Source organism: Balaenoptera ricei, chromosome 10 (assembly GCF_028023285.1).
Source record: "Balaenoptera ricei isolate mBalRic1 chromosome 10, mBalRic1.hap2, whole genome shotgun sequence".
NCBI lineage: Eukaryota > Metazoa > Chordata > Mammalia > Artiodactyla > Balaenopteridae > Balaenoptera > Balaenoptera ricei.
In genome coordinates, this window is record NC_082648.1 from 1,262,552 (window position 1) to 1,286,964 (window position 24,413).

At 54.2% G+C, this 24,413-nt stretch overlaps 1 protein-coding gene across 1 annotated transcript in view; it reads right to left on the reverse strand.

Annotated features, from left to right (window-relative positions):
- CACNA1C (calcium voltage-gated channel subunit alpha1 C) overlaps window positions 1-24,413 on the reverse strand; it is a 473,070-nt gene that overhangs the window by 424,612 nt on the left and 24,045 nt on the right. The window lies entirely within an intron of this gene.

Below are 24,413 nucleotides of genomic sequence, written 5' to 3' on the forward strand. Positions count from 1 at the left end.
AGCTGGAATGAAGTGAGAGAGTGGCATGGACATATATACACTACCGAATGTAAAATAGTTGGCTGGTGGGAAGCAGCAGCGTAGCACAGGGAGATCGGCTCGGTGCTTTGCAACCACCTAGAGGGGTGCGATAGGGAGGATGGGAGGGAGGCTCAAGAGGGAGGGGAGATGGGGACATGTGTATGCATACGGCTGAATCACTTTGCTGTGCAACAGAAACTAACAACAGTATCGTGAAGCAATTTTACTCCAATAGAGATCTATTAAAAAAAAAAAAATGTCCTATTTCAAACCATTGCAGGAGCCAGGGAGGTGGCACATGGAAACATCAGTGTGTGATGCTGGGAATCTGCTCTGGTCCTAGTTCAGTCTAGGTCAGCTGTGTGACCTTGGATACATCACACCCCTCATTTTAGGTGAACAAGAGACGAGATGTATTGCATTACAACATTTATGGACCTCAGAAACACAGTGAGAGGAGGAGGATGTCGAAAAAGACAAATATGCGATGCAACACGTGTCAATGAAAATACATACTTGTAAGAACACATACAAATAAAGTAGAATAGAATGGTTGTTTATGGAAGGTGAGGCGGAAAATGAGAATAGGCATATGGGGACAGAAAAGAAGAATGAATGAATGAATGAGAGCCACTGCATGAATCAATGCTGACAAACGTACAATGAATTGAAAGGTATGATTCACACAAATCTCTGCACCTAAGTTCCAAAAAACAAAAGTAAGTCTGATAAATGAAGGGGTTGGACCCAAGCAAGGTCACATCCAGGTACCTCAAACCCATGTGGCGATGGGAGTTGTTGGATAGGAGGGCGGGGGGCTGTGATGGTTTTGAATCAGGAGCTCCTCTGACATGCTCCCATTGAGAAATAGGATCTACGCGCCCTCCTCCTGACAAAGGGTTGGCCTCTTGTGACCGTTTTGACTGGTAAAGTTCAGTGGAGGTGACAGCAGAGATTACTTCCAAGGCTATGTCGACAGCTCACAACGCCAGCCCTGGGCCACCATGCTGTGAGGAAGCCCAGCCAGCCAACGAGGGGTTGGGGGGTGGGCGTCCCAGCCAGCCCCCAGCTGCTCCAGCCACCACCCAACTGCAACCCCACGACACACCCCAAGCCAGAACAGCCCAGCGAGACCTTCCTGAGCTCCTGACCCGCAGAAACTGGGAGACAGCACGGTGTTTGCTGCAGAAAGCCACTTGTCTTCGGTGACTCATTATGCAGCGTTTGGTATCTGGGAAAGGTCGCTGTGTGTAGTGGGGGTGACCAGAAGGAAACCTGGGTAGGAACCAGTGAAATCCAGCGTAGAAGCATCTGCACGGCTCTGGTCTGAAGGCAACAGAAGCCTCCAAGACTGTCCCTATGACACGGCGCGTGCCTGGTGGGTTCTCCCCCGTCTGTTCGGCGGGCACCTCACCCCAGAATCCTACAAGGCTTACCAAGGGGTCAGCTCAGCCTGGTCTCACGTGACCTTGAGACTAGCCGGCTGGGCAGATGCCACAGGATCAGGAGATGCCACAGGGAGTGGGGTGATTACTGTGGGCAGAGAGCCTGGCATCTGGAGGCCACTTCAGTCGCCTGGGAGACTGTGGCTGGAGCCCAACCAGTGGCACGAATGTCACCTGCAAGCCCCCCCCAACAATGACCCTCTTCTCTGCTTCGTGTACACAAGGCTCCTCCAGGGAAGCTGCTGGCCCAGGACACACTGCCTCGTGGGGCCCTTCCCTCTCCTCCCTGCCACGCGCTGGGTCCAGATGAACACTTGGTGCCTCGCCCAGCCCGCTCCCCCCAGCGCACATCCTGGGTTCGTCCTTCTAGGTTAGACCTTCAAGGCAACTTCTTCTCCCGGTGTGACCCTCTCACCCCCACCGCCGGCCCTGTCCACGATGGGGCCAGTGCAGAGAGGAGCACACGACTCAGCTTAGCCTCAGAACCCAGACACACTCCATCCTAGAAACAGACTCTGACAACCCCTGGGCGCCTGCATCCAGCCACACCTGATGCCCGCCCGCCTCACCCTGAGCTTTCCAGTTTTATTCCTTAGGTAACTTCGCTTAAGCTAATTTGAACTGGATTTCTGTCCCTTGCAACCAAAAGAGAATGAACACGCTTGCTAGCACCTGCCTGGGCTGTCATTCCTGCCAGATTCCAAAGTCTATGTCCCTTCCATCATCACACCAGTGACACGTGGTAAGTTTCCAGTTTTATGCCAACTGACCGACGTGACCACCAAAACGCTGTACCTCAAGGATTCTGAGACTTTTCTGAGCACAAGAGAAAGGTGAGAGATTCATGATGTCTGCCGGGGGCACGAGAGGGAGGGGGACGGCATCACAGGTGTGCGTTTCCCACCCCGCAGGACCCCAAGATGAGCACTTCAGGTCCACTTAGGTACCAGCTGCTGCCACTTCCCTGTCCCCTGACAGCCGCCTCCTGCACGGTCTCCATGTGGTCCCCCTGGCACCGGAGCCCCATCCCCGCTCCTGGGCCTGGTCCTCAGTCCACGGCCTGTCCCCGACCCGACACCAGCTCCATGTCACCATCTAGGACGTCGGGAGCCGGAGGACCCAACCCTTCCCACCGGGGGTCTCATCTGTCACCCACCTGCCGCCGTCCTCCCTGTGTGTGTCTGAAGCTTAAAGCAAGCGGGACCCCGCGAGGCCGGGCCTTCGTCTTTCTTACGGGAGCCCCAAGGAAAGGACGCGATGTCTCCAGGCGCCTGCAGCCCGAGCGGCCCGCCCCACCTCCTCGGCGCTCACACGCGCTCCACCTGTGCACACGCGCACGCCCGCACAGGGCCACGAGCCGAGCTCCTCCTGGGGTTCATGGCCTGAGGGTGAAGGGGCTGCACTGCTGACCGCAAGAACACCCTTCGTGTCCGAGGCGATCCTCACGGGGCAGCGCTCACCACACCACCCGCCCCGGGGCCTCCGGGATGGAGGCGGGTGGCCAGACGTGCTGCCCTGGACCGAGCGGGTCCGGCGTGGCCAGACCGCGTGTCTCACCGGCTTCACCGGCGAGGGCTGCGACCCTCAGTGTGCCCGTCTGATCTGTGGGAAACCACCTTCCTTCCTAGACCCCCGGTTTGGCCATGATCATGCTGAACAGCCTCCGCTGGAGGTCCTGGGCCGACTGCCCTCTTCCCTCGCGTCCGTGAAAGCGGCCCTGGCTCCACCCTGCCGGACCGTCCAGTTCTCCGCGGTTCTCTCCTGACACGAGGCCTCGGCGCCACCCCCTCCCGCAGACCCTGGCGGCCACACCCCGGCGCTCCCGGAACGCCTGGACAAAGTCTGAGGAGAAGGCGGGAAGCGGCACGCAGGCGCGGACTCCATCACCCGCGAAGGCCGGGGCTGGGTGCGGCCGGGGCCCCGAGGCGTCGAGGCCAGGGCTCCACAGAGCCAAGCGCAGCTCGGAAAGCCTGGTCTGGGGGGGTTGACTTCAGAGCCACCCGAGCCTTGGGTGATGACCTTATTTATACTGTGAACCGTTCCCAGAGCAGCGGGACCTCTCGGGAGAGGACCATCTGGAGAAGCACATACGAATAAGCCCGTGGGGAGAAGTGGAATGTCAACCTCTCCCCAGCCAGAGGGCAAGAAAACAACCTTCAGTATTTTGGTCCTGGCAGCCCAAGCACTGCTGCAGCCTGTGACATAACGAAGGGCACGGTAAACACAGACACACACACACACACACACACACACACGAGAGACAGGTGTGGCCCCTCGGGCTGGCCTCCATCAAGGCTGTACCTCAAGGCCCAGCTCAGCCTCTCCTATCACAAGTGACTGTCCCCCACGCCCTGCGACGACGCCCCCCCCCCAGGCATGAGGCCGTATCAGGACCCCTAGGACCCCCATGACAAGAGGATGCAGGGATCCAAGAATGCCAGGAATGGCAAAGCTCCATCTCAGGCCCCGCGCTGGTGGATCCGGAGCAGAGCGAGGGAGGAAGGGAAGCAGCTCTGTGTCTCTGACGGCTTCGGTTAGCAGGAAATAACCACCCGATGCAAAGAGACCAATTTTCAAATTATAAAGCTGATTCAAAGCTCGGTCCCCTGGCTGCCAGCTGAAAAGATGCCACCGTCTACGTCTGCTCTGGCTCCTGCCTTTCTGCGCGAGCCCAGGGCGGCGGCTCAGCAGACCAGGCCGCACACACGGGTGGGCGCCCACCGCGGACGCCTTCCTTGTATGGGAGAAAGTGACTCCCACTCGTGAAACGGCTCAGCTCCCCTGGGCAGCTCCCCAGCCCTCACACACGGGCTGCTGCTCCAAGGGACCAGGACGAAGCACCGGTCGGCCTCAGCACAGGCTGCTCTGCCAGGGTCCAAGCCAGGAGATGAGCTCAGGACTTGGGCCCCCCGGGGGCCCCTGCGAGGGAGGCGTGGTGCTGGGACCTGGAGCTGCTCAGGGATGAAATCGAGTTACTTTCTTTCATCTGCGTCCATCCATGCACCTGCCCCAGGGCCACATCCCAGAAGATGCAAAGTATCTGCTTGCTAAGGCCCGTGATGACGACGATGTCACGACGAGGGTGACCTGGGAAAGCGCGGGGACCAGTCCGTCGGCGCCCGAGAGGACGAGCTTTCCCAGGCTCCCTGCTGACTTCTCTGCTGTGACCTCGGGGGAGCATTCCGGAGGAAGAGGCTGTGAGAAACGACGTCTATCTCTGGTGCCACTGGCCTGGTCCAGGCCACCACCCATGTCTTGCCCAGGATGCTGCAGGAGCCCTGACATTTCCCCCACTTCTCCTGCCCGTCCCCAATCCAATCTCCACGCAGCAGCCAGAGTGACCTTTCAGAAATGCAGGTTATGAATCAGGCCCTGTCGTCCTCGCGGTCAAATCTCTTCACGGTCCAGACTCTGCCACGGGCTGTGAGCCTGTAGGGCGGCCCTGCCTGCTTCTCGGAGCTTCCTCTCTCTCAGCCTGGTCCAAGCGCGCCTGCCGTCCCGGCCCCGTTTCACTCAGACAAGCTCAGCCCTTGTCCGCCCCAGGACCTTTGCATGTACTCGGCATGCGGTTCCCCCTGCTCTCTGCTTGGGAATTCCTTCGCCAATCCCCTCCCGACCCCACAGTGTAAACGGGCAGACCTCCAACCCCGGCGGACAGCATGACCCTCCCCATCTCCCTTCCACATTATCCCTCAGTAGAGAAGCCCAACCGCCTGGCACCAGAAAGGGACCCCCAGTTAGCCACGTGTGTGTAAGGGGTTCAGGGCTACAGGCCGGCTTCGTGAGCACGACCTCCCCCTTTGGCCTCAGCACATTCAGCCGTGCACAGAGGGGGTGTCTCCCAGCGGCCAGGCTTTGTACACACAGCACAACCTCAGCTCATTTATGGAGACGAGAAGCCATCGTGTAGCACAAAGGACGTGCTTCCTCTCGGGCCGGGTGCATCCTGAGGGCTTTGCAGAAGCCCACAGTGACCAGGGGCCTCCGTTCCCTTTAAGAGCGAAGCAGCCGACCTGAAACAGAAAGCGAGCTTTCTCTGCCCATGAAAGGCCAAATGAGCAGCGAGCAGGAGGCCATCAATCTTCTCCATCTAGTGCGTTACTAAGATAGCCGGGCGCTCACACAGGAAGGATGCCTTCTGGGCTCAGAAGACAGCTGAGGCCCGGGCCGTCGTAGCGGGTGTGCTCCCCCGGGGAAGGCTGGGGTCCCGCTCGGCCCTGGGCGGACTGCCGGACCCACTAACTCAGAAGCCTCACCCCTCCTCCCCTGCGCGCTCCTGTCCCGCAGAGGCTGGACACACTTTCCAACCTCCCCGCGGCCAGAATGACGCGGCTGTGAGGTCAGCCAAGTCAGGGCCTGAACTGAAACTACGTCTGGTGGGGACGGTGTCCGTGCCACTACTCTCGCTCTGTAGAGACAGAAAGGCTCTGGCGATGGCCTCCTGGTCCCCGGACCTCGGACAAGGTGCCGTGATCCCCAGCACAGTGACATCCAGATCCACTTCCTAAAGACCCCCGAGGCCCAGTCCTCTCAGCAATCCAGCCCCGCCGTGTGGTTCTGGGATCAGTCCTGGGGCCTCGCCTACCTGCCTGCTCTCCCAAACCTTCCCGTCGCTTTGTAAACCTTTAAATTCCTGTATTAAGTCTTCATCCTCGTAGAACAGCCACGGCAGTGTCTGTTGTAGGTCTGAACCTTGACCGACACAGGCAGGCTACAGCAGCGCTGTCCTAAGGAACTTCTGCGATGACGGAGACGCTCCATAATTCTAGGGTGTCCAACGTGGTACCCACCAGGCATCGGCTTTAGGCACTTGACAGGAGCTAGTGCAACTGAGGAGCTACACTTTGCATTGTATTCATATTTAATTTCAGGTGATTTACATCTAAGTACCCTCACGTGGCCAGTTGCCACACTGTGGACGGCACGCGTCTATATTTAAAGCGGAGTCGTGATGGGAAGAGCAGGATAAGGAGAAACGGGAGACGGTCCTCGTCCTCCCAGAGCCCTGAATCCCAACTTGTGAAGGAACTTTAAAAAAGCAATCAAGACCTGACTCAGAGGCTGCTGGGTGGGTGGATTTTCTGATCAGGAAATAACCACCCTATGCAGAAAGACATATTTTCAAAGCATACAAGTGCCTAAGATCCAACAAACAACACAGAAACAAAAAAGTCATTTTTCAGGGGTTAATACTCTCGACAGATGAATGAGAAACTGGTTTTCCCAATGGGCAGATGGGGAAGCTGACGTTTCCCCCAACCCAAGCTGGGCCCACGAGAGCCCGGGTACATCCCAGCCGAGATGCAAAAGCCCTCTCCCCAGACCAAGCCCCCAGAGGGTCTCCTGAGCGTGTCAGCCGTGAGCTGTACATCTGCCTCCTTCTCTTAGCTGGGCTATTACTGCACTTTTTTCAACAGTCTCCTCTCGGTCCCTCCGCCCTCCTCTTCCCGCGTCCTGCTACACACACAGTTCATGAGAGATAACGGTGCTCAGAACGGGCCCCGGACCACAGGAGTCAAATCTGCTCCGAAACACAGAGACAGTGAGGGACCAGGGACATCTGTGGCCGTCCCCTCAACTCAACCCAGCAGGCGCTGCCGTAAATAAACCCCCCTCTTTTCTGTGCTCCATCACACCTCCATCTGATGACGGCGCCAAGGCAGAGAACCTGGAGCACTTTGGAAGCCCGAGCCAATGGGAAGAGTGTAAGGGGACCAGCATTCTCACCTTCCAGCGATCCCGCAAACAAAACCTGGTCTCTGCTCTTCACGGGGCAGCAAGTCCAAAGGAAAGACAAGGAAAAAGAATCCGGGGAGGGACTCCCATGGAAGCAAACTAGCCTCCATCTGCAGACGACCCTAACCAGAAAGCCACGCCCCCGCGCTACTCAAGGTCACACTGACCTCAGAGAACAGAAGGAAGAAGAACAGCCAGAAAGCAAACTGATACATGCGCACGCTGAACCATGCCCCGCAGCCAAAGGTCGTCAATTGCAAGAGTGAGCGAATACTTCTCCTGCTTATATCCAAGCAGGGGGAGGGGGCACATCACACTCTCCTGCTATTTGAACAAAGGCACCTGTCACCACCTGGTGACGGCAAACCTAAATTACAGGACCTAGTTGAGAATTCCCTCAAGTTTACTGAAAGTCAGCATTTCAGCTTTTTAAGTGTCACCGCAAAGTAGCCTTTGTAGTAAAAAAAACAAGTAGATCCAGCCCTGGCTGAGGTCAGGTACCAGCTAGAAAAATGGGAAATCCTCCAGGTCGCCGATGTCTGGGGATGGGAAGGGTGCAGAAAACGGGCTGAGGGCCACAGTGGCCTGGCAAAGCACCCGCGGGACCCAAACACCGACTCCCCCTCCTGTGCTTCGGCCGATGAAAGCCCGAGGAGTTCAGGGGCCCCTCTCCGATTCTCCCAACGAGCTGTAAGCCCCCTGCGAGCAGGAACCAGCTCTGTGGCTTCAGAAATCCTAGCACAGCAGTCACCCAGGAGGTGCTCAAAGCACAGTGCCTGCACGGAAGTTCTTTGCAGAATTTCTGCTTAGGCTTCACAGATTTCTATGCAGAAGTTCACAGAGACAATGCTATTTGATTATTTAGATCAGTATGTTTGCCATATGGTAAATGTGGTTATGTCCTTGTTAAGTGGAGGTTTGTGTCCTGTCCCACACCAGAAGGGAAACCCCAAGAAGCAGGGCCCTCATCCACCCTACTCACCACTGCTCCCCCGAGCCCAGAGATGCCTGGATGTGACCCATGTTCATTGAAAGTGTACTGAATGAATCAATAAGTGGATATTGCAGAATGTAACTGTCCCATGATCTTTTCTCCCTTAACATTCATCACTTAGACTCTGGCCCCATGATCTTTTCTCCCTTAACATTCATCACTTAGACTCTGGCCCCATGATTGAGGGGTTTGCTGCTTTGGCCCCATTTTATTGGAAGGAAAACAGAGACACAGAGAGACCACACCTTTCCCAATCACCAGAACTAGAACATGGGAGGCAGTGCTACCTTGCAAGGACAGTTTTTAGTAGATTCAGTGGCCCCAACCTAGTTCCTTCTCACCATCTGGGAGGGTGGGGGGCAGAAAGCCTCACTTCCCTCACTGACGCTCACCTGCCCACTTATTTCACCCACTGAGGGGGGCCGGGCAACTCTGGGAACCAGCAGTAACCAGCTCTGACTCAGCGGACCAGCGGGAGAGCCCAGCGGAGGCTCGGAGCCCAGAGCTCAGACTCAGACCCTCAAGACCGAGAGCACGCCCACTCCGCAGGAGAGAAGGTCTGCTGAGCCCAGAGCCCCGCCAGCCCCACCGGGGACCCTGCCCAGGCCCCTTTCGCTGCACCAGAGTGGAGCAAACCCTGTCAGGAGAATCTAGGAAACGCAGACATTCACTCCCCTTCGCAGAAGCTGTCCTAAGGAACCAGACGGAGACTCGAGCAAGCCATGAACCCGGGTAAGTATTCACCACGGTGTGAATTATACCAACACCAAACTGGAGATCCCCCAAAGCCCACCACTGGGGCACTGGTTAGATAAACCAATGCAGATCCACATGATAGAATTTTAGGAAGCCATAAGAATTGTTTTTGAAAAATAATATACAGAAGGAAATCCAGAAAGGAGGGGATATATGTGTATGTATAGCTGATTCATTTTGCTGTACAGTAGAAACTAACACAACATTGTAAAGCAACTCTACTCCAACAAAAATTATTTAAAAAAAGAAAAATAATATCGAAAAAATTTTTACAACATAATATTAAGCAACAGAAACAGGGTCCAAAAAAGTATATACCGTAGGACCTCAATTTTATAAAAGACTTTTTTTTATAGGAGAAAGGCTAAAAGGAAACGAAATATAAATAAATTATAAAATACTTTATTATTTTCAAAAAACAGAAATGTTATTAGCGGTTATCTTCAGGTGACGAGTGACATTCATTTGCACAGAGGCAGGTCAGCCTGGCACACACGGCCCTGGACTCAGAAACCAGGCGGGCTGGGTTCCAGCCCTGTCAGTTACAGCCCTGTGACTGGACCAGCCACCTGACCTCTTGGTACCTGAGACTCCTCCCTTGTGAAACGGAGATACCAACAGAGGCTATCGCAGCTGGGTTAATAAGGGACAACCCTTAGAATAGTGCTCAAGGGCAAGACCCTTGTAAGTACCAGCTACTGTTTTCATTAGTGTATTTTCCAAACTCTGTACACTAAATAATTCTTTGGTCCTCAGAAAGAAAACCGTTGGGATTTTGTTTGATTGTTTAAGTACACTTCCAAAATGACTGTGGCCACACCAGCATCAGATTCTCGTCCAGCTGCTGACCACCCATGGAGGGGGGCTAGTGTGCAGACCCCACCTGGTGAACTGGCCACCCTGTGGCCTCTTCCTCCCAAACTCCAGCACATCAGGAAAACACAGCACCTGCCCGCAGGCGCAGAGGAGCGAGAAGTCCCGGGATGGCTCTGCAGCCCCTCTGTGCACCCCTCTGCCGACCACAACCTGCGCTCAGGACTGAGGGTCGTTTGCACCCGTGTCTCCAGCTGCAGCTCTCTGTAAACAAAAGGATCCAGGTTTGGGATACAGTGGAACTGTCGATTTGGAAATTAGCCGAGAAACATGGGCAAGATCCTTTCCTTTTCCTTGTCTTCTTGATCTTTAATAACAATTTCGTGTAATATCAACTGGGCTCCATGAGGTCTGAACAGGTATGTGCACACGTGGGGAGAGGACTCCTGGATCCCATCCCCGGGCCTGAGACATGCCATCATATAAACGCAAGCCCTCTGGAGAAGTTCTAGCAGAACCAGACATCAGAGGGAGGAAGTGGCTTTCCTCCAGCCTCACGGTGTCAGAACCCAGGCCCCCGACCCAGTGACCATCACTCACACCACCAACCACCCTGCCAAGTGCCCAGTGATGTACACTTCCCTGGGTCTCAGCTTACTGATCTGTAAAACAGAGGTAATAATGCATTCCTTACATGACAGTCGTAAGGACTAAATGAGATTCTACCCAAATATGAAGTATTACTTAATAAGAATCACTCCACACGTGCCCACATATAAAGCCTCAGGGCACCAAAGGAGAGGAATGCACCTTCAGTGATGTGAAATAAAACACAAAAGCTGTTTTATATAAAAAAAAAAAAAGACTTTTTCCTAGAAGTATCCCCTCCTTGTTAAGAAACCACCTCTTAAAAAGTGCTGTATCTCACACACAAATATTGATAGTGTCAATTTGTGAAAAAGCGAATCTATCCAGAGAATTCAGAATAGAGAGAATTCCACAGATCCCTGAAAACCATGCTCCATTTTCCAAGGACCCTCCATCAGGGGAAGGCTCTGAAATTTCTCCATCGTCCGTGGGATTGCACTGTGCGGGGGGAGGGGTCCCGCACATATTTACACACTACACACATAACACACACAAATATGTGCACGCTCAGCACTCTGTCCTCCTCCCGGACGTCGCCAATTCTCATCCAGGTGGGACAAAAGCAGCGCGTGACTTGATTCCTCTGCACTCACAGGCCACTTCATTAGCCACGCTCTGTATAAAGCATAACACTTCTTTCATTCAGCAAAGTCAACGCCATTTATCTCATTCATCCCCACGACACCTCTGCCAGACAGCAGGCAGGCAAGAAGGGGGAAAGGCAACGAAAAAATGAGCAAGCGGCCCTGAGGCTGTCTCCCCTTGGTAAACATTAAGCTGCCAACAGACATGAAACCACCTTGACGCTTCCCCGAGTTTGCGGGGAAGGGCCAAGCCAGAAGCCAAGAGAGCTGAATTCCAGGCCCTGCTCCATCGCCACTTGTTCTGGGCACATGGGCGAATCACTTCTCTCTTTGGCTCCTGACTTCCTCTTCTTCAGAGTGAGGAGGCCCGGCCAGTCACCATAAAAGTCCTTCCGGCTCAGATACGCAGCTTCCAGAGCCCTGGGGGCCCAGCCATCACCCCTCCCCGGCCGGTCCAACTCCCACCAAGTTCCATGGTGCCTGGGTCTCCCCGACACTGGCCTCAGGACAAGGGCCGAGAGGGTGTAGCCCATCACCCACTTCCCTCTGCTCCCCAGCCAGCTCTCGGCTAGAGGGGTGGCCTGGGAGAGGGCGCTCAGCCGTCCTCGGTGGCGGCCCCCAGCTGGCCTGGGCTTACAGGGTAAGTTCAACCTCAGGGCCATGCAGCCAGGAAGGGCAACACAGAGAGCACGGCCCTCCAGCCCTCGTTTCTTCTCTAGTTTATCATCCCAGGATTCCCCAGGACTTCGGGGTCTCAACAGGGTCTACACGGAAGTCCTCAAAGCCAGAGAGAGCGCTTCACACCCATTAGGATGATGTCATCAAAACACCAGAGAAAACAAGTGCCGGCCAGGCCGTGGAGAAAGCAGAACCCAGTGCACCGTTGGCGGGAAGGTAAAAGGGTGCAAATTTGATGGAAGATAGCACGGTGGTTCTTCAAAAAACGAAACATAGACTCACCATACAATCCAGCAATTCCACTTATGGGTACTTATCCAAAAGAAGAAAGCGGGGACACCCATGTTCACAGCAGCATTATGCAGGATAACCAAACGGGAGAACCGGCCCCAGTGTCCATCAACAGACGAATGGATCAACAAAATGTTCTACGTACGATGGACTGTTATTCAATCTTAAAAAGGAAAGAAATTCTGACGCAATGTGTCAGACGCTTCAACTTGAAACCTTGAGGACAAAATGTTCAGTGAGATAAGCCACAAAAAGACAAATACCGTATGATCTACTTATAGGCGGCCCTCAGAGCAGTCAGGTTCACAGACACAGGAAGTACCACGGGGGCTGCCAGGAGCTGGGGGAGGGGGTGGGGAGCTGGGGGAGGGGGTGGGGAGCTAGTGTTTAATGGGGACCAGTTTCATCTGGAAGACGAAAAAGTTCTGGAGATGATGATGGTGATGGTAGCACGACAATGGGGATGCACTTAATGCCATTAAATTATATACTTTAAAAAGGTTACGATGGTAAATTTTGTGTTGTGTCGATTTTATGTAATATTAAAAAAATAAAAAATTTAATTTAATTCAGCTTCATTTTAAAAGCCAAAGAGGAATGAGTGTTGGACTCAGAGAACTTGGAAGAACAGTCCAAGAGGAAGGACACCTGGGCAGGCGGGGCCGCCTTCTCCGGGGAAGAAAGCTCAGGTCTGAGGACCCCACGAGCCCCAGCCTGTCCCCGGCTCTGCCCGGGTGCAGGAACTTCCCTGGGCGGCCGCGGTGGGTCCTCTCTGCAGCCCACGCCCAGCCTGCACCCGGCACAGCAGGTATAAAGAGACGTGTCTGCTGAGGGAATCCACTTTCTCGCCCATGTCTTGAGACTTCCCGTTGCCAAGGACAACACCACGTGGGACTCGGGCTGGGACCGACTTACCCACCGAGCCCTCCAGGCCCTCTGGATCTCAAGCCCAAGCTCTTTCCTCGGAGCCTCCTGAGTCCCTCCCTCTGCGTGCATTGTCTCCTGTCCCTCTTGAGCCCCGCTCGGCCTTTGCCCTTCCTTCTCCTTGGGTTTTTCTGACACCTTCCAGACCAGGAGCCTCTGAGCCCTCTCGGCCTTCACTCCATCCTTTCCCCGAGGAGGACAGAGGAGACACTGGGTCCTGGTGTGGGGCAGCGGCCCGGGCAGTGGCTGCCGCCCGGGGGGGGCGGTCCTCGGAGCTGCCCAGATGCCTCAAGTGCATCCACAGGCCGGGCCAGGCCAGAGGGAGCTGGGGAGTTGGGAAAGTCCATCTTTAGGAGCCCAAAGGGAAGGCAGAGGTCAAGGCACTTTCAGTTTTCATCCCAGAACGGAGCGATGATTCATGGAGCAGAAACCGGGGCTGTAGAAATGCTGTGAAACCATGTCTGCGGCACTGGCCCCATTTAGGTGACTGTCCTCCAAACGGGTCCGTACGTAATTAGGAGGCTGACAACCTTTGCCACAAGTCGGATCTGGGGCTGGTCCATGGAGCCAGCGGGGCAGCGGGAGAGCCGAGGGGGTGTGGAAACCCTGGGTGTTGGGGACAAACCAAGAGGGAACTGAGGGAATAAGGGAGCCGCAGAGGAAGCAGGAGAGCCTAGTGGTGAGAGCGCCGAGCAGGAGCCACTCAGGACCGAAGCTCATGTTCCCTCCGAGCCCGGAGCACGGGCAGGTGGGTGACATGCCCGAGGCCTGCGAAGCTCTGAGCTGTTCCAAGGGTTTTAAAACCTTTGCAAGCCCTTAGCGGGTGCAGCCATTCGTGAAGCTGCAGTGAACGGCAGTCATTTACTGGGGTCCTTTTACTGTTGACCTTATTGTCAAGTGAGCCGAACCTCGGGCCTGCAGCAACAAAGGGGAGGCCACTGGGCAGGGTGCCAGCTCTCAGCCCTCGACCCCCCAGCCCTGGCAGCTCTCCTCCTCGGCAAGGAGACCGAGGACAAGGTGCGCTGGGCCTGGGTGCATGTCTCCTGCCCTCCACCAGAGGCTGTGTGACTCTGGACCAGTTCAGCCCCCCTCTGTGCTTCGGTCAAGTTGACCAAAGGACCTCTAAGGCCCTGTACACTGTTCTGCATTCCCTGATTCCACAATTGGCATGTGGGTGGCGGAAGAGTTTATTGTTTGGAACGTGCTGGCGAAAGGAACGGGCTTTCCAGACGGCGCCCCCCTCCCCACCCCTGAGTTCCCCCCCTTTAATGCTAATAAACGCTTGCATCTGAAAAGCACCACAGACTCAGCGGATGGACAAGGACGGCCGTGACTCCAAGAGCGGGGTGTGCGATGCCTGCTCCCCACGGCGCCCAGCCTCCGGGCCCCTGTCGCCTCTCCCAGCTGTTCTTCCTGGCCCGGCTGACGCCCTGGAGCCACAACCCCCGGAGCGTCAGCCCCCCTTGGACGTCAGACTCAGTGGGAACCTGTCAACATTGGATTTTCCCGATCTGTGAAATGGGGACGTGACAACTGGCCAATGGGGGCAGAGCAGACGTGGGACCTGGATGGTGAGAGTCACCTGTCTCCACACACGTCCAGGAGGGGACGGGGCCCGTGGGCCATTTGCCTGGCTCTGCTCTCTGCACTCAGCATCCCACCAAGAAAAGCGTCCTTTCCATACAAAACAGACTGGACCACACACAGCTTTGTGATGGGTGGTGCCCTGGCCGCCGGCATCTGAGACCCTGTGTGCTGACCCCAGGGATGAAAGGCAGTTTTCCTTATAAAACTATGGGATTGGGGCTCCCACTCAGGATGGTCGGTGCCCCGTCCAACCTCCTGGTTGAGCCAAGCAGTTACGAAACCCCACCCACTGACCCCAAGTCACCGGAGATCAAGCAAGTGTGGAACGGGGTCCCGACCGGGAGAGGAAGAGCTGCCTGCCTGGGATACAGGGTCGGGACAGCAAGTGCCCTCCCATGACCGGGCACCTTGGGCACGCACACACACACACACACACACACATGTCGAAGTGAGTGCATGCAAACACGCGTGTCCCCAGCGTGCAACGTGGAGGCGTAGCTAGTGTGGGTGCAGGACAGGGCCTCTAAAAGCTGGAAAAGGCAAAGAAGCAGGTTCTTCCCCAAGAGCCTCCAGAAGGGGTGGAGCCCATTTTAGACCTCTGACCTCCAGAATGATACTTTTTTAAGCCACTAAGTCTGTGATGATTTGTTACAGCAGGAACGGGAAATGAATACACCCAGCATCTCACCTGTGTAAAACCACTGCAAACTGAAAGAGCAGGAAGAGGGCAGAGTTCAGTGGTCTTGGTTATTTGGCCGGCGGCCACGAGCAAGCCCCACTTCTGGGACTTCCTGAGGGAAGTCCTGCTCTCGGCCTCTGCTGGGGCTGAACTGGTCTGGCCATCTCTGCGGACACCAGATGTCTGGGGGGGATGGGCAGAACAGAAACAAAAGCCTCCAGGTATTGATTTTAAAATGGACAAATGACTGGAATAACTATTTCTCCAAAGATGATATACAAATGGGCAAGAAGCACATGAAAATATGCTCAACATCACTGATCATCAGAGAAATGCAAATCAAAACCACAGTGAGATACCAACTCATCCCCATTAGGATGGCTACTGTCAAAAACCCGAAAACAGCAAGTGGGAGTGAAGATGTGGAGAAACTGGAACTCTTGTGCTGATGTTAATGTAAAACAGTGCAACTATCCCCGGAAAACAGTATGGAGGGTCCTCAAAAAAATTTAAAGTAGAACTACCATATGATCCAGCAATCCCACTTCAGGTCATTTACCTAAAAGAACTGAAAGCAGTATCTGGAAGAGATATCGGTATACCCATGTTCATGGCAGCATGACTAACAAAAGCCAACAGGTGGAAGCAGCCCAAGTGTCCACAGACAGACGGACGGATGGATAAGCAAAATGTGGTCCATCCATACAATCGAACATTATCCGGCCTTAAAAGGGAAGGAAATTCTGTGACAGGCTACAACATGGATGAACCTTGACGATTCCACTGAGTGAAATAAGCCAGACACAAAAAGACGACTACTGTATGACTCCACTTACATGAGGTCCCTGGAGGAGTCAAGTTCATAGACACCGAAAGTAGAAAAGTGGTTTCCAGGGGCTGGGGGAGGGGGGTGAGGAGTCATCATTCAATGGGGACAGAGTTTCTGTTTTTCAAGATGAGAAAGTTCTGGAGATCTATCTCACAGCAATGCGAATGTACTTCACACCACTAGACTGTATACTTAAGCCTGGTTAAGATGGTTAAACTTTACGTTTCGTGTTTTTCACCAAAATAAAACAAATACAAAAATCATTCCATTCTGCGAGTGTATAACGTGCACCAATGAGCCCGGCACAGCCTGTGTGACAGTTCCCAGCCCTGCCTTCAGCCGGCTCCGCAGGCCTGTCCTGTTTACACGTGTGCCCCCCAGGAGACCATGAGCTCTCCAAGGACAGGAGTCACGTCTGGCCACCCCAGGGCCTCCCTCGGCCCCTGAGTGGTGCCACACACGCAGGAGGTGCCCCACGGACAGTTGGTGGCTTTGCTCTTTCACAAGGGTGTGGCCTTAGCTTCCTGCAAATTAATCCCATTCTTTGCAAGTGGTGCTTATGCTAGCGCCACCCCCATCTCCTCCACCCCCGTCCCCGGCCCACCGCAGGGTCCGGGGCCTCAGCCGAGGGGACAGCAGCGCAGGGCAGGGAGCGGTGGGCCGGGGCTCGCGGAAGAGGCCCCGGCTGTCGGTGAACACGACACAGCTGTCCTGCACGCGCTCACAGGACACCCCGTCTCCACCCCGCCGGGCCTTCCCCACGCGGCATTGAGCAGGTGAAATCGCTGGGGAACCCAGAATCAGAGGCAGAGCGGAAGGGTCGCCGCGAGCGGGGAAGCGCTTCAGTTTGGTTAGACTCTGACGGAGGAGTCTCGGAGCCCCACGCCCCAGCCCCCGAAGCGCCCCGCTTGAAATACAGCATCTCCTGGACTCATCTGAGAACATCGACAGAGGGCGAGCTCCCAGGTCGGCCTCTCGCAGGGGGATTCTGCGACGACATGTAACAACCATTTCAACAAGCGCCGGAAGCTGAAACACAGCTCCCCACCCCCGGCTGCTGAGAGCCACCCCGACATAACTTGGGCAGCACGAGGACAGTGCGGGTCCTTCTCCTTCTGTCTGCAGGCCCAGGTCAGCCCTCAACATGGACGGAAGCAAGTCACAGGACAGAAAGCCAGCCGGGGGCACCTCCTGAAATTCTTGCGTAAAAACAAGAGTTAATACGTGCAGAGCATTCACTATAGGCCAGACCCCATTCTCAGGGCTTTACCTGTGTTCACGTACGTAATCCTCTCAGCACCCCCACCGGCGAGCACTATTATGATGCCCACTTCGCAGATGAGAAGGCTGAGGCATGGAGGAACCAACTCCTGTGAAGCCCCCAGTCCCGACCAAGCAACCAGGCTGCTGACTACCTCACTCACGGCCTCCACGGCAGGTCGCTGGCCTGAAGGTGTCAGCATCCGGCTTCCCGCCCACCCCCAGCCCCCGACCCATCGGAGGGCACCCTGCAGGTCTCACTGGGAGGGGCACACAAATTTAGGGGGCTGTTTCTAAGAAGCAATGTTTGCAAAGAGCCACATGTCTCAAGGCAAGAACCGAAGGACCAAGGTGCAGAGAAACACACCTCACAAATGTATATGGTCCAGGATGTTTGCCTTACGTATCCTAAAGCATGTTGGAAACGTGAAGGAATTCTCAGCCACACCTCCTGCAAATCCATCCCCACTTAACGGGTAAGCAGACTATCCAAAGATGGGAGGAGTGACCTGCCCAGCGAGTGACTGCAGAGTGAGTGGGTGATAAAATAGGGCATGGAATTCAGGCATTGTAGTTCCAAATCTACAAGACAATACCCCTTCCCTTTATGAAATCATTGGGAAATATCACCCAGAGACAAATACTTGAACTACGAGCGTCTCTCAGAAGAGCTACGAGCCAAAAGCACAGCACCAGCTTTTTTTTTTTTTTAAAGAATCGCAGGGGTGGAGGGAGACTTTGAGCTGCCCCTCCACCTCCTGCACCAGCAGGTCACGTCTCCGAGACGGGCTCTCCCACTCACGGTCTTTTCCAAGAAAGCACGTGACTTGACCTCTCTCAGGAACCCACCCCCAGATCCCCAAATTCTGGAATTCATGAATTCTGTGTTCGTCTCTTACCTAAAAATCCCACACTAAAATGTGAGACACTTTCTTTTTCAGAGTAACAAAAGAACTTCTACCCTAGCACCATCACCTTTAAAACAATTTTTAAACCAACTTTTTACTTCTATATAAAGATTGATGCTTCCCTTCGGGCTTGTCTCCTTCCAGATACACAGCACTGGTTCCGTCGGCTTCCCGAAGCCGTGTTTTCCACTGTCTTATTTTATGCCTCTCATTGCTAGTCTTTACATTCTCTCATTGTCTCTAAAAATAGCCTCTATCCACACCCAGCATCACAGGAAGGACTTCAAAGCGCTAGACGTTTGAAAGGACTCTCCCCTGTCCTGTTGGGACTTGGACTCAGGTGGGCCCCCATCCAAGGCACACACATGGCGATGGCACAGGTACCAAGGATCAGACGGTCTAGGCCCAGACACGTGAGCAAGGCAAGGAGGGTTGCTAGGAGACTGGAGAGATGGGGAGTCAAGTCCAGCCCAATCAGCAAGCAGAGAGGACCGAGGTCCCACGGACTGGAGGATATAGAGAATGCGAAGGCAGAAAGCAACCAGCAAGGCCCAGGCTGGGCGACGGCAGAGCTGTGTGCTCAGAGCATGGAAAAGAGCCGGGGCAAGAAGGGCTCCGGGGGAGCACGAGGGGATGAAAGCTGAGCCTGAGGGTGTGGCAGGAACTGGGAATGCACCAGTGTCTGTGTCCCGTTTCCTCCTGGGCCACAGCGAGCCCGCAGTTGCCAGGCTCCCTGACAGCTGGACACGGCCTGTGACTAAGTTCTGGCCACTGAAGCGTGAACAGCAGTGACGGTGCTGCAGCCGGTCCCGGCCGGGAGAACCTCCCACACACGATCCCCGCTTTCCCATCTGCAGCCCTCTCTTCCCCCCGCCCCGCAAATCAGCTGGATGGAGAGACTCTGATGACCTGAACGAGGGCCGAGCACAGGACGAATAGGGCCTGGGTGACTGAAGCCCCTTGTGGAAGGCCACCTGGCAGGGAGTGCCTGCATCATGATGTCACCGGAAAGTACATATCGTGTCCAGCCAGTGAGCTGCGGGGCTGCTGCCCTCACTCACACGGGGGCGGGGAAAGAAACCTGCAACCAAGCAGGAAAAATGGGCGTGAACTCGCTGAGAGTGGACGAGAAATCAGATGATTTGGAGAAAAACCTAATCGATGTCAAAGTACCTCTTTTACTTTTTTTAATAGGATCACAAGGCCAGTGAATCAAAGGGATGCCGCCGACACAGACTCTGGGAGGGCTGATGAGCGGTGAAATTAATAGGAAATGATGTGTCGGGCTACCCACGCCCCCATTCGTTCCGCAAACCCTGAGCACCTGTCGCTGGGCCCCTGCGCTGGTCGTGGCTACGACGTTAAAGAGAACTCAGTCCCTGTTCGAAAGGGCCCCAACCAAGTGGGGAAGGCAGATATCCGCCACGTGACTGGGTATCTCAAGGGTCTGCCGGAGTGTGACCGCAGCTTGGAAAAGGGACTCCTAACCCCGCCTGGAACGGTCAGGGAAGGAGCCCCAGAGGCGGGGAAGCTTGACTAGAAAGTATGAAAGGAACGGCACGTGCAAAGTACCAATGAGTATCCTGCATCTGGGAACCAGCAGCAGGCGGTTCGTCTGGCGCCTGGGGCTGGTGGAAGCCATCAGGCTGCTGAGATGAGTAAAGGCCAGACTGTGAAGGCCCAGCCCCGTTTACCATCCACAGGGAGCCGGCCGAGGCTGGAAGCTACGTAACGACAGAAAGCTATCTGCTCTGCTTCCTGGGGACAGAGTCAGGGTGAACCAGGACGGAGCATCTACTCAGAAGGCTCTTACAGCCACCGAGGCAGGCAGATCAGAGTCCGAGGCTGGGCGATGAAATATCAAGGAAGGGGAGCCTCCAAGACTGGGTGATTGAGTTCGCTTTGGAGCGAGAAGAAAACTAAGATGTGGGGAACAGGGCCCCGTGTCCGGATGAACCAACGTGGTGGCGCCATCACTGAAACAGTGACCACAGGAAGGGAGAAAGGCTTTCGGGGGCAGCGAGAGAATGAATTGATTTTGAGGGACTTGAAACATTCCAGGCATGTCCAGTAGCAAATTAAAAATGTGAACTTGAGACAGACATGTGGGCTGCAAAGGTAAATTTGGAAGTCATCGTCCTAGCAGTGACGGGTTCAGGAACGGGTCGGACACAGAACTCACATCCTCGGTGTGGACACGCACTCCGGCAGGTCCGCAGTCAGCTGACACACAGATGTACCGCCTCCATACACAGATGTTTGGAGTACTGATTCACAGATGCGTCTAAGCTTGGAAGGTCTCTACTGATGGGACCCACAGCTCTGTCCTTGGCTCTCGCTTTTTAAACACGGAATTAAAAAATTTGGATGAAGGCAAATTTGTCAGTTGTGCTGCTGACACAAATCTGGGAGGAATCGCTGGTAAGTTGGAAGGTTGAACCAAGAGTGGAGTGACCTCAATCCACTGAAACCATGGAAACTTGTTTGCAAACTTGTCCAAACTGACAAGATGAAATATAAGAGGCACAGATACAAAGTCCTGCACTCACATGAAAAAAACGTCACTGCCCAAACAGAAGGCGGGCGGCCCCCTGGCTCATCAGCTATATAGACAGCGGAGACCCTGGGGGTTGAGCAGACTGTAACTCGCTGTCAACAGTAAGCGCACAGCCAAAGGCGAAAGCAATCTTTTCCTCCTTAATCTGCACTCAGCGCCCAGCACGAGGGAATCAGCCCAAGCCAGCCCACAGCCGGGCTGGTGTCCCCCTGGGCAACGGACTCCACCAGGGACCCCAGCAGAGTGCAGGTGACCCGAAGAAGGTGAAGGGTGTGAACGAAGCCCTGGAGAACTGGGTGAAGAAAGCAGGGCAAGAACCCTGGAAAACAAGTTAGAAGGAACACAGTCACAAATCCGGAGGGTAAATGCATTTTGTTTGCTCCGGATGAAAGGGGTCAGACACGCATGGGCAAAAGTCACAGGACGGTAGACTTTCACTTTATCTGATTTCAAAAAATAAAGGCTCGTCCAAACCAGAATGGCTGCTTTGCGAGTTCGTGAGGCCCCCTTTCCCAGAATCGTCAGAGTAGAAGCCAGATGACCACTTGTTAGGAATGGAAAGAGCCGTCTGCGGTGGGCAGGAGGTTGGGCTAGACCAGTGGTTCCTAAGCTTCTGGATTTCAAGGACTGGTAAAGCCTTTTTTAAATGTGCTGTCTGGGCAGTTTTTCAAAACTCAACTACCATCTACCATCACCACCATTTCGTAAAAGAAAAGACATTTATCACCAAAGGGCAGGAGAGAGAGATTATCAGCATAAAGGACAATCCTTTATATTGAATACACTTAAGTTTCTGAAAAATGCACCTTATTTTTCTGACTTTGGGAGGCCGGAGGGAACATTACTCACGACTTCACCGGCCCGTTCTCTTGTAGGCCTGGCGGCCAGCGTTTAGCAGGTGCTCAATAAACACCTGCTCAGTGAGTAACTGCGTAATTGTGGGCATTTATAAAAGGAAAGGCCCGCCCTCCACACCAGGCCCACCAGCTTCTTCACCTCATCATTAGTCAGTATATACTGACAGCTCTCATGGTTGCTGGCACTGAAATACGGGACAGCAAGGGCCATTAACCTCCCCAACCTGAGAGGAACGGTGCCTTATATGAGTGCCGTGTTTTAGGGTTTACAAAGCATTTTCTCATGTTATCATCGCACTCTATTTTCCTGACAATGTGGAGATTGATGCCCTGAGTTTACAGCTGGAGAAACTGAGGATTCAGGCTTTCCCAAGGCTGCCTCTGAGACAGGGGGGCAGAAAGCGAGCCCAGGTCCCCACGCTGCTGGGCGGATGCCGTTCCCACCTGCCTCGAGCCATCGCCCCCGGGAAGGGGTAACCTGACCCTCCAGCCGCTCTGGTGAGAGCAAAATGCTGTCTCAGCCACAAGAGCACAAGATGTGGCTCAACGCCACAGCTGCCCCGGAACCCACGGCCAGGGCCCCTCGGGGGAAAAGCAGGGACACGGGGGAGCCCGCGGCTTCCATCGGCAGCAGGCACGAGCCTTTGTCTGCCTCCAAGACACGGTCTGTCCACCAGGCCTGCTGGCCCAGCAGCATAAGCCGCGCGGAGATGGATGGATCTCAGGTCCAGCCAGATGCACCGAAACCACGAAACCCTCGTGAGGATGACGGCAACGTGTGAGGAGCCAGAAATGGGCACCTAACATATGTTATACACATAGTAATCTAAGGAAACGCAGAGCTCCCCTTCCTTCTATGTGCGAGCCAGGTGGGGTGGACCCGCTGAGGAGCTGCTGTACCCTGAAGGCAACCGGCGATTCGGGAACCAAACAGCAAGTCCACGATTAAACACATCAAACCACCACCACAACAATTTATTTTCACAGACTTAACCAGTTAATTTGGCATGTTATATACATACATACATAATATACAGAGAGAGAGACAGAGACAGACAGAGAGACAGAGACAGAGAGACAGAGACAGAGAGAGACAGAGATACAGAAAGAGACAGAGACAGAGAGACAGAGACAGGGAGATGAGAGAGACAGAGAGACAGAGACAGAGAGACAGAGACAGAGAGAGGCAGAGACAGAGAGACAGACAGAGACAGACAGAGAGACAGGGACAGAGAGACAGAGACAGAGACAGAGAGACAGAGACAGGGAGATACAGAGAGACAGAGAGACAGAGACAGAGAGACAGAGAGAGAGACAGAGAGAGATACAGAGAGAGACAGACAGAGACAAAGACAGAGAGGCAGAGACAGACAGAGAGACAGAGACAGAGAGACAGAGACAGAGAGAGACAGAGACAGAGAAACAGAGACAGAGAGACAGAGAGAGATAAAGACAGAGACAGAGGGAGACAAAAACAGAGAGACAGAGAGAGAGACAGAGAGAAAGAGAGAGAGACAGACTCTCAAGTACACCTGAGAAGACAGAGCCTTCCTACTCGAAGCGGAGACGCTGACTGAGCCTTCTTGAAGGAGGACATCTGGGCGCCCCCTCTAGTGTGTGACTGAACAGGGTCCCGTGTAGCCTAGCAACTGGTTTCCCAGTTGGTGCAGCCCAGGCGCTGGCTTCCTTGCTGATAATTCCTTGGGTAAAGAAATCCGAGCTCTGAGACCACAGTGAGCAGGCGGGGCGGCTGGGTGGGGTGGGCGTCCTGCGCAGGTGACCAGGCAGGTGTGCGGGGGCGGGTGCTCAGATGCTCTATCCTCACTGCGCTCCTGGCAACAAGGGGCCGGGACGGCGTCCAGGCACCTCGCAGACACTGGCCCCGGCTTGAGAAACCACAACAAAGATCGAGGAGGCTCCGCTGGCCTGTGATCTACGGTGAAAGTACAGCCAGGGCTGAAGGGCTGAAGGGCACCCGTCACCTGGGAGACCAGAGACCGTGTAAGACGGGAACGCGGGCATCCATTTACAGATGTGCAGAAGGTCACTTGCCCAGGCAGGTAAACGATGGGGGCAGGGCCCTGCAGAAGGCAGGGGCTGAAGCTGGATGGTCCAGATAGCACTTTTCTGATGCCGTGACCGCACGCTGACCTCGGCTGGGTTGCCAGGTCCCATTTACTGAGCACACCTATGGCCGTGCGGTACTCTGAGGGATGGGGGTTCAAAGGTAAACACACCCTGTTTCCTCACCTTGCAAAACAGGAGCAATAATCTCTTTCATATGGTTGCTGTGAGATTAGATGAAATAACATAAATGAAAGAATTCAAGACACGTGAACTGTCATTCTAGTGATCATGATGGATGTCCAAAGTCAACGTCTGGATATTTCTCTCCTTTGTTTTGAACTATGGAGGATTTTCAATGAGAGTTCATTACTCCTCTGAAAAATACCGAGACCTTAGAATGCATTAAGTTCTGATCTCTGCACCCACCCCATCCATCACTAATCTTCCACCTTATTATTGCTCAATATTTACAACTACGTTGTTTTCAAACCATGCTAAATCTTAGCCTTCTTTTAAAGAAAAGAAACAATGAATGCTTCTTTCTTTAAATGCATCTCTTGGTAGCTCTCTCAGCCACGATCATTTTAGAGGTAAATGCTCCCAGTGTTTGTTTACGCAAAAAATGTCTTTTCATCCTAACTCTTGAAAGATAGTCTAGCTTTGTATAGAATTCTAGTTTGACATCCACTGAGCACTTGGAAGATATTGTTTCCTTGTCTTCTAACCTCTATTATGGTTTTGATGAAGTCTGCTGCTTGCAGATAATCTGCCTTTTCTCC